Here is a 6,274-nt window from a genome sequence, read left to right on the forward strand (position 1 = left end):
ATATCCAGAAGACGGATTTTAGAACTTATAATATATTAATAATCCACAAGTATTATTTCTCTCATTTAGTCTATCCAATTGCATGGTGCCATGCAACCCAAATGGACCATGCCGGGTCGGTTCAAGTACATACCAGAAATAGTTATGGAGTTAGACACCTTATCCAACAGTCTCCCACTTGGATAAGTCTAAAAACTATAACTGTAATACTTCAGGAACCGAACGGCAATCGTAGCTCTTTCAAGGTCTCTCGGAACGGAGAAGATGATGATACGCCATTTAAGATAAGTGATCATATAATCCTCTGTTCGAGATATCAGTCGGACAAATACATGGAACAATGTCTTACTTATTGTCCAGCAGTTTGTTTCCCGATTTCCGATTTGTTTGACAAAGAACTTAATTGAACACATCAACTTAGTTCTGACCGAGCCCGGTACATAGGTCAAAACAAAATCATCGAGGGCCCCAGATATCAGCTTCTAATCCAAGAAGGAACAGATAAACTTCGACTCATATGTTTGTTCTACTACTCATTGAATTATACACAAGAGCACGTTTTATAACATCGACTTACCAATGCGTTTTCGTACAATCAATGCATAACCAACTCATAAGTAACAAATCATATATCTAGGTTTGAAGACTTATATGATATTACCGTCTCACGATCACTCGAGATAAATTCCATGAAGTGATTCCAGTGAGCGTGGGTTGAGTCCAATGCTCAGAACTTATGAGCACTCATGAGTGTTGTAGCCATGTCCAACAACTTAGACCTCTGCAACCAATCATGATAGTCTTGATTCATACCTACTTCCGACATATGACCGACTGTGGAGGTTCGAATAATATGATATACCAAACATAATTATTCTGGAAGTCAAAACATGCAAAAGAAATATAGTAAACGATCGACAAGAGATAGCAACACTTTACTCATAAATAAAACACCTTTTATTCATCATCTAATGTCAATTACACTTTACAAATTTCAAGGTTATCTAACTACTAAATCTAATATCATCCTTCAGCCCTATGCTCCAAGCATGCTGGAGATGCTTAACCCGAGTTAGTCCCTTCGTGAGGGGATCTGCTGGATTCTCATCCGATGATACCCTCTTTGCCACGAGGAGTCCTTCTTCTATTCGATGTCTGATGAAATGGTATTTTCTGTCGATGTGTCTGGATCTCCCGTGATCCCTTGGTTCCTTGGCTAAGGCAACTGCACTTTCACTATCACAGAAAATTTCCATTGGCTCTTTAATAGCTGGTACAACTCCAAGGTCTCTAATGAAGTTCTTCAGCCATATCGCCTCCTTTGCTGCCTCGCTAGCTGCTATATACTCTGATTCGCAAGTTGAATCAGCCACTGTCTCTTGCTTGGAACTCTTCCAAGAAATTGCTCCTCCGTTTAAGGTAAAGACCCAGCCTGACTGAGAGCGGAAATTATCCCTATCAGTCTGAAAGCTAGCATCACTATACCCTACAACTCTCAAGTCTTCACTCCCACCGAGGGTAAGGACCCAGTCCTTAGTCCTCCGTAGGTACTTGAGGATATTCTTTACCGCAGTCCAGTGTGCCTTGCCAGGGTTCCCCTGATACCTGCTAACCATGCTCAAAGCAAAGGCTACATCAGGTCGAGTACACGTCATAGCATACATGATCGATCCTACAGCCGAAGCATAAGGTATTCGACTCATTTCTGCTATCTCAGCCTCAGTACTAGGGCTTTGTGTCTTACTCAATCTGGCGTTACTCTGGATGGGTAACTCTCCTTTCTTAGAGTCCTGCATGCCGAATCTCTTCAGCACCTTATCCAAGTAGGTACTCTGACTAAGTCTAATTAGTCTTTTACTCCGGTCTCTCAAGATCCTTATCCCTATAATATAGGCAGCTTCTCCTAGGTCCTTCATAGAGAAACACTTCCCAAGCCAGGACTTAACTTCTTGCGGAGTTGGGATGTCGTTTCCTATGAGTAGTATGTCATCCACATACAATACCAAAAAACTAACTATACTCCCACTAGCCTTGACATATACACAAGATTCATCTTCACTCCTAGAAAAGCCAAATTCTTTGACTTTCTCATCAAAGAAAAGATTCCATCTGCGAGGTGCTTGCTTTAACCCATAAATGGATTTCTCAAGCTTACACACTCTATTATGGTACTCTGTATTGACAAAACCCTCTGGCTGACTCATGTAAACATCCTCAGCCAACTTTCCATTAAGGAAAGCGGTTTTGACATCCATTTGCCATATTTCATAGTCATGAAATGCAGCTATGGCTAACATAACCCTAATAGACTTAATCTTGGCCACTGGAGAAAAGGTCTCAACATAATCAACTCCCGGAGTTTGTGAGAAACCCTTTGCAACCAGTCGTGCCTTATAAGTGTGTACATTACCATCCATGTCGGTCTTCTTCTTGAAGATCCATTTGCACCCTACAGTCTTACGACCTGGTACATTCTCAACCAAGTTCCAAACTTGATTGTCATACATGGACTGTATCTCGCTGTCCATTGCCTCTTTCCACTTGGCTGACTCAGGGCCTGCCATGGCTTCCGTGTAACTGTTAGGTTCATCCAGACCTATCAGTGTCTCATCACTGATAAGTGTATCACCTTCCGCAGTAATATGGAATCCATAGTAATGCTCAGGTGCATTCCTAACCCTTGTGGAACGCCTCAGAGGTACAGACTTGTCAATTGGATCAACAGGAGTTTCCTCCTCAAGTTGAGTGCTAGGGTTTGAAGTTCCTTCACCACTTGACTCTTGAATTTCTTCAAGGTCAACTTGCCTCCCACTGTCTCCTTGGCTTATGAACTCTCTCTCTCGAAAGAAAGCCCTCCTAGCTACAAAGACCACATTCTCACTAGGTCTGTAGAAGAGGTAACCAAAGGATTTCTGTGGGTAGCCGATGAAAATACACCTCTCACTTCGAGGTTCGAGCTTATCATGAGTCTTGCGTCTCACGAAAGCCTCGCAAACCCAAATCTTAATGTGGTCTAGTTTGGGTACTTTACCAGTCCACATCTCATGAGGAGTTTTGGCAACTTTCTTTGTGGGAACTAGATTAAGGATATGGGCGGCAGTCTCTACGGCATACCCCCAAAATGAGATTGGTAGCGAAGCTCGACTCATCATGGAACGAACCATATCCAACAAGGTTCGATTACGCCTCTCAGCTACACCATTCAACTGCGGTGTCCTGGGGGGTGTCAATTGTGAGACAATCCTACATTCCCTAAGATAGTCGAGGAACTCTGAACTAAGATACTCACCACCTCGATCGGATCGAAGCATCTTAATGTTCCTGCCCAATTGATTCTCGACTTCCTATTTAAACTCTTTAAACCTCTCAAAAGTCTCTGACTTATGCTTGATTAAGTAGACATATCCATATCTACTGTAATCATCAGTAAAAGTCAAATAATAACGATTAGCATCCCTTGTGGCATGTTTGAAGGGCCCACACACATCCGTGTGTATAAGATCCAACAAACCTTCACCCCTCTCACAAGAACCTGTGAAGGGTGACTTTGTCATTTTTCCAAGTAAGCATGATTCGCAACTATCATCTGACTTTAGGTCAAATGACTCAAAGACTCCATCCTTTTGGAGTTGGTCTATGCGTTTCTTGCTTATATGTCCAAGACGACAATGCCATAATGATGCTTTATCCAAGTTATTATTATTAACAGAATCAATACACAATACATTATTTCCTAAGTTATCAACCACAGATACAGTTTCATACACGCCATCACAAGGTAATGCTTTAAAATAAAGAACATTATTAAAGAAAGCATTAATCGAACCAACTTCATTATCAAATGAAAAGGTGAAACCTTGTTTATACAATGCATGAAAGGAAATAATGTTTCTTGCCATTTCTGGCGAATAACAACACTTATTCAAATCTAAACTAAACCCACTACTTAGCGATAAAGTATAAACTTCAATCTTGGTGACAGGTAAAGCTTTCCTATTCCCCATGATTAAGTTTATTCTTCCATGCTCCACATTCTCACTTCTTCTTAGTCCCTGCAAATCAGAACATATATGAATACCACAACCGGTATCAAGGACCCAAGAGTTAGAATGGGGTGAGTTATTAGATAAGATAGTGTAAATACCTGCATGGTTGGGTTTAACTTTCCCATCCTTCACATCTTGCTGGTACTTTGGGCAGTTCCGCTTCCAATGTGATTTTTCATGGCAATAGAAGCATTCAGCCTCTTTTGGGTCAGAAGAAGGAGTGACGAAACCTTTCTTGGTTCCACTTGAAGAAGAGCCATCAAGGGTCCTAGCCTTGGTACCCTTCGAAGAGCTCTTCCTCTTCTTCCCTCGACCTTTCCCGATTGCCAAAACCGGGGCGGAGTTTGGAGTAGGAGTGTTAACAACCGACTTACCCTTAAGACCTGTTTCTGCGGTCTTGAGGAGTCCCTGAAGTTTGCTGAGTGTGACCTCTTCCTTATTCATGTGATATGTCATGCGGAATTGATCATAGCACGATGGTAAGGAGTGCAAAATGATATCTATTGCAAGCTCCTCAGGGAAGTTCACATTAAGCTTCAGCAACCGATCCACATACCTTTGCATTTTCTGCATGTGGCTCGTGACGGATTCCCCGTCCTTCATCATGGTTGTTATGATAGAGCATATGATTTCATACCTCTCTTGTCGTGCACTTTGATGGTATCTTTCCATCAGATCTTGGTGCATTTCAAAAGGGTAGAAGTCCTCATAGGACTTTTGGAGTTCCGCTGTCATGGTGGCCAACATGATGCATGCCACTTTTGTAGCATCCCTTTCATGTGCCCGGAAGTCAGCGATCTCCTGGGGAGTTGCAGTGGTCTCATCAATCTCCTTAAGCTCCTTGTCAAGGACATATTCTTTGTCCTCATAGCGGGTAATCATCCTGATGTTTCTGATCCATTCATTGAAGTTGGATCCATCAAAAATGACTTTCCCACACAAGTTCATAAGGGTAAAGGAGCCATTAGGATTAGAGCAGAAGCAGCATTGTTTGAAGACATCTGAAAGAAGAGAACAAGATGAGTTTAGATATTAAGAGAGTCCTTAATAAAACACCCAAATGTAATATTAAGGCTAGGATCCAATCACAATATATTATAACTTAGAAGAGGTATGCCGTAATCCAAGCTATAACATATTTGAAAGGTAGGTGAATGACGATTCACCAATTTCCACCATGAAAAACGAAATATAGATATTAGGTTTTTAATTGGTTCTTAGAAATTCCTAGATTCTTTTGAGATTCAATGAATTTTTTTTCAAAGGCATGTTTCAATCTCGAGTGTGCCCTCCAAGTTTTGTGAATGGGATACCGAGGATCACAAAACGAGGTGTGAAGTAACCATGCAAATCACTTGGTACCCTTAAAGTTTATCACTCAATCGATGTGCCGGTAAACCACACACGCTCCACCGATACTATGATAAACCTTAAGTCACCCTTTACCTACCTTGTTAAGTCCAAGTTAGTGTGCCGGTTAACCACACACGCTCCACCAACGACTTAAACAAAGTGTAAAGTGTAATTTCATGGATTAGCACCTTATTCACATTTTTCCTAAAGTAACTAAAATTGGGAATTTAATAAAAGCATTTAGTTACTTTATAATATTCATCGTATTTTTAATGAGAATTTATAAGTCCTTGTCCTACCCGTTCGGCTAACGACCCTCCACCGATCAAGGAAGCGGTGGGTGAGAGTGGACACCCATTAAGTTGCCATTTTATAGGCAACAACCTTATACCATCTTATAGACCGGCTTCGTGAATGAGGCGTACTAGCGGTAAGACGACTTGATCTTATACATATATATATTAGTAACTTATAATATTATAAAGTATAAGGGTTGAATTTTAACTTTTAAAATTCTAAGGGATGGAACTAAAGTTTTAATCAAGACTTTACTTGTTCCAAAACTTGAGGGCTAGTTTTGTAAACTTCAAAAAAATTTCATTTCTTATAACTTATGAATTAATTGAGTAATAAAAATGAAGACTCTTCATTTTTATAACTGTTGTGTTCTTTTAATGGCTTTAATAAAAGTGAGACTTTTGGTTTTCCATAACTTGAGAACAAGTTATGGACTCCATTAAAACACATTATGATCATGAATTAAACTACCATGAAGGTTACAAACAATTCCTATGATCATCTAATCTTCATAAGTTCATGAACATGAATATGAACACTTTCATGAATCAAAAATTACACTTAAAAAAAACTTGTAA

Source organism: Lactuca virosa, chromosome 2 (assembly GCF_052849685.1).
Source record: "Lactuca virosa cultivar CGN04683 chromosome 2, Lactuca_virosa_CGN04683_v6, whole genome shotgun sequence".
NCBI lineage: Eukaryota > Viridiplantae > Streptophyta > Magnoliopsida > Asterales > Asteraceae > Lactuca > Lactuca virosa.